Here is a 4,955-nt window from a genome sequence, read left to right as displayed (position 1 = left end):
TTCGCCATGGACGTCGGGAGTGAAGTTGCAAGTCATGCAGCATATTGCGCACAGTTTGATTCGTAACACGACGTCTTGTGGCTGCACGAAAAGCATTATTAAACATGGTGGCGTTGCTGTCAGGGTTCCTCCGAGCCATAATCCGTAGGTAGCGGTCATCCACTGCAGTAGCGGCCCTTGGGCGGCCTGAGCGAGGGATGTCATCGACAGTTCCTGTCTCTCTGTATCTCCTGCATGTCCGAACAACATCGCTTTGGTTCACTCCGAGACGTCAGGATACTTCCCTTGTTGAGAGCCTTTCCTGGCACAAATAAAAATGCGGTATTGACCGTCTAGGCATGGCTGAACTACAGGCAACACGAGCCGTGTACCTCCTTGCTGGTGGAATGACTGGAACTGATCGGTTGTCGCCCCCCCCCCCCTCCCCTCTAACAGGCGCTGCTCATGTCCGGTTTACATCTTTGGGCGGGTTTAGTGACATCTCTGAACAATCAAAGAGACTGTGTCTGTGATAGAATATCCACAGTCAACGTCTATCTTCAGGAGTTCTGGGAACTGGGGTCTGGGGTGACGCAAAACTTTTTTATGTGAGTCTTTGCCTATTTAATATTTTTATTCTACGTATCTTCAAAATGGCAACGGCCTTACCACAGTGGATACACCGGTTCCCGTGCGATCACCGAAGTTAAGCGCTGTCGGGCGTGGCCGGCAGTTGGATGGGTGACCATCCAGCCGCCATGCGCTGTTGCCATTTTTCGGGGTGCACTCAGCCTCGTGATGCCAATTGAGGAGCTACTCGACCGAATAGTAGCGGCTCCGGTCAAAGAACACCATCATAACCACCGGGAGAGCGGTGTGCTGACCACACGCCCCTTCTATCCGCATCCTCATCTGAGGATGACACGGCGGTCGGATGGTCCCGATGGGCCATTTGTGGCCTGCAGACGGAGGCTATCTTCAAAATGAGACAGTCAAAATTCTTCAATTTTTGTTCGATTTCTACATATATTACAGGAAATAAGTGGAACAAATTCGATAATTTCAGAAACCATCAGTTTTGAGCGCTTTAAACCGCCAGGTTAAACCGGCGTCGAAACAAAAAAAAAAAAAAAAAAAAAAAAAAAAAACTGTCTGTTTCAGCGATTTTCGTCACATTTACTGCCCAAGTTCGTTATGAATGTGACTCGCTTTTGTGATCACTGAAATAACAGCAGACACCCTCTCAAGCCGTGAAGTTCGTTTTCATTCTTTCCTTCTGGGTGCTTCAGGCTATTTTTTTCCTCTTTCCAATTCAATGTATCTCGAGTGGCTGTCGCCGCGAGACTCGGTGTTCGGTAGATAGGCGATCTAGGGAACAGCTGCGTACGACTTAGGAACCGGCGCAAGAGCTACGCTGACCCCTGCGCTAAGCCCTCACGAGAGGTGTGACGCACGTGCGAGAGGCGCGCGTATCAGGTAGAGCAGCGCTCGTGGCGCTGGCTGACGGCCTACCAGCGCAGCCGCGAGTTATGGAGGTGTCTGCCGGCTTCTGTGAGGAGGCGCGCCGGTCACGCGAGCCGCCGCCGAAATCCGTGCACAGCGCCGGAATTTCATCCGGCGGCGGCGGCGGCGGCGGCGGCGGCGGCCAGGTATGAGGGCCGCGGCGCACTCTCGGCTAATGAACTGAAAGTTTGGCCGCGCGGCGCGCCCCGGCTAATTGTATTACTGCCATATATCTGGAGCCAAGGCCCCGCCTAGGGCGCCGTATGCCGTGTCCCGAGACACGGTAAGGCCGACAGCCACGGAGACAGCGCTAGGGCGGCCGTAAGTCCCCTTTACACTGAAGTGAGCACACGTTAACGTGCAGCAGCGGGGGAGTGTTCTCTCTGGTGTGAAAGCTACTTGCGCACGAGCAAACGGCAGTCGGTCGAGTTCATTTGGCATTCGCTTGTGTCAGGGATGGCGGTTACCGCTGAAACAGCCGGTTTTCGCTTATACCTTTCTTCATTTCCAGTTTTACCTATTAAAACCGCTCTAAATAATCGGTTTCTGAAATAACGAATTTCCCTTTTCTTATTGCTATTTCTTCCAGTAATAAACATACATAACGAACAAGGACTGAAAAATTCTGAATCTCCCTCAGACTTTCGAATTAAGAAAACTTACTTGGTTGGCTGTTGAATCAATCTTTTTGAAACTCCGGTCAAATATTATATTGTAATCGAGGATCGTGCCGCAATTTGGACATTACGAATAGTGCCAAAAAGTGAAAACTGAGATAGGACAACTTTCATTTTTCGTGTTAACTTGTCCGTTCCTAAGGCGTGTTACACACACACAGGCAGCAGATCAACCACTTTCTGTTTTCATTATGAGATATGAATGAGCAGGACGGTGTGGCCGAGCGGTTCTAGGCGCTTCAGTCTGGAACAGCGCGATCGCTACGGTTGCAGGTTCGGATCCTGCCTCCGGCATGGATGTATGTGTTGTCCTTAAATTAGTTAGGTTTAAGTAGTTCTAAGTTCTAGGGGACTGATGACCTCAGATGTTAAGTCCCATAGTGATCAGAACCATTTGAGCCAGCTGTTAATGAATTACTATGTTTGATTTACTTCTCTTGCCCTAATTCCCCTTCTCTTTTGTTATTCGACAGAAATGGCAGACAAGTAATACGCTTTAGTATAAAATTTGGAGCGTCCTTTTTGTTTGATTATTTCGAATCGAAAACTCGTTTTGTCATCAAATGTGTTTATTTTCTTTTCAACCAGATTTTTTGCATTGCCTAACAGGCCACGCTACATGTTAACACCTATATTATCGTCTCAGCAGTGCTCTAACGACTCTTATTTGCCGCTAGTTCTTACCTCTCGGCGTTGTTATTGAGATAGCACCGATCGATTTTCCCTTTTTCTGTAATAACCCAATATTTCAAAGTAATGGAAATTTTGCGAATAACCAACACACCTCTATAAAAGAAGTTTTAGCTAAAAGCTAAAATTTGTAGCATCACAAAAATGGGAAATTAATATGACGGATTCTTTACCTGTTATTACTAAAAAATAAAAATATCTGTTATAATCGAGACCAGACGAATACGAATACCGAAAAATACCGGCTATTCGGAACTAAAATATGGGTATCTGTTCAAGCTGCTCGGTTTTTTTTCTGGACGTCGACGCTAGCAGTACAGAAACATTTCGTCTATCACCTTATCCAGCTTTGTTGCAGCTGACATGACTTGTCTCAGCAATGAAATGGCCAAAAGAAAATGTAGTGTTATTGACAGACGTATATAAACATCACACATACTTCTGTGATCCAAGAGATACACAGCGCAAATGGCGTAAGGAAGCGATATACAGGATGAATCACCAAAACTTTCCAGCATATGTGTTGCGGAAACGGAAAGTGTCATTGATGTGCAGTTTTCACAGAATGAATTGGTAGTCACGGGCTCTTACTGTTACCCAACCGCCGGCCGGAGTGTCCGAACGGTTCTAGACGCTGCAGTCTGGAACCGCGCGACCGCTACGTCGCAGGTTCGACTCCTGCCTCGGGCATGGATGTGTGTGATGTCCTTAAGTTAGTTACGTTTAAGTAGTTCTAAGTTCTAGGGGACTGATGACCTCAGAAGTTAAGTCGCATAGTGCTTAGAGCCATTGGAACCACTTTTTTGCATTGAGCAAGAACAAAGTGTACGGCCACCTTTTTTCACGTGAGAGAACCATCAACGGATAGTGTACCTGGATATATTACAATAATTTTTGATACCATGGATTGATGAGGATGACCAAGAATGAAATTTTTATTCCATGCAAGATGGTGCACCATCCCACTACCTGGCTGACGTCCGAGATTTTCTCAGTGACCTCTTTCCAGGTTAGTGGATTGGCCGTGATGCGTCAAATGTATGGCCCCTAGGTTCCCCAGATTTGACAGCACTCGATTTTTTTTTATGGGGATTCATCAAGGATGTCGTGTTTGTGCCTCTTGTGCCGGCTTCTCTATATGAACTTAGAGCAAGAATTTACGCCGCCACTGAGCAAGTTACACCTGCAACGCTTCAGCGAGTTTGGGAAGAAACTGACTTCTGATGGGATGTGTGCAGGATAACTAACGGAAACCACATACATCTTTAATGGGTCTGAGCACTATGGGACTTAACTTCTGAAGTCACCAGTCCCCTAGAACTTAGAACCACTTAAACCTAACTAACCTAAGGACATTACACACATCCACGCCCGAGGCAGGATTCGAACCTGCGACCGTAGCGGTCACGCGGTTCCAGACTGTAGCGCCTAGAACCGCTGGGCCCCTCCGGCCGGCAACATCTTTAATGTAATGGGAAAAAACTTGATGACTTTCCCTAGAAAATAATACTAAACCCAGCTCTTTATCTTCTTTCAATAAATTTATATTAATTTTTAAAGTTGTAAAGACTCTTTTGGAACACCCTTACGCGTGGACACCATATTTGGTCGGTTTCGCAGTAGGTGTTTCCCTTATTGTGCTTCCAGGTGGTCAAATGTTGTAGTTCTCATGCACGCACACACACTCACGAGCGCCATCAGTAGCACGGCTCGCAAGTGAACGCGCACCTTCATAAGGCGACTGCACCGGGACGCAGCTGGCAGCAGCAGACCACACACGTAGCGGAGCGCACCTCTCGCAGCGCACGTCGCGCCGGCCGCAATTAACGGCTGCCTTTATGACGAGCGGAAATAGTGCGCGCGGACGTGAAGCACGCCGGCCTATCGCAGACTCGGTTGAGTTAGCACTGCGCTCGGCTGCACTCCACTGCGCGCCGACCGGCCGCTGATGGGGCGTTTACTGGGCGCCGGGACGTGCCCGCACTGAGCACGGGCGGCAGACGTGCGCTTGCGAGGCGCTACACGCGCCTAGCTGCGGTCCACACGAATCGCCCTTCACCTTCGCCGACCATCGCCACGTGCTCGCGTGCGACGTGATGTCCTTAG

The 4,955-nt window shown here is 48.5% G+C and overlaps 1 pseudogene; it reads left to right on the top strand.

Annotated features, from left to right (window-relative positions):
- Window positions 1-634: 634 nt before the first annotated feature.
- Window positions 635-751, top strand: LOC124719309 (annotated as a pseudogene).
- The last annotated feature ends 4,204 nt before the right edge of the window (window positions 752-4,955 follow it).

Source organism: Schistocerca piceifrons, chromosome 10, assembly GCF_021461385.2.
Source record: "Schistocerca piceifrons isolate TAMUIC-IGC-003096 chromosome 10, iqSchPice1.1, whole genome shotgun sequence".
Taxonomy (NCBI): Eukaryota; Metazoa; Arthropoda; class Insecta; order Orthoptera; family Acrididae; genus Schistocerca; species Schistocerca piceifrons.
This window is presented reverse-complemented; position numbering and strand designations above follow the sequence as displayed.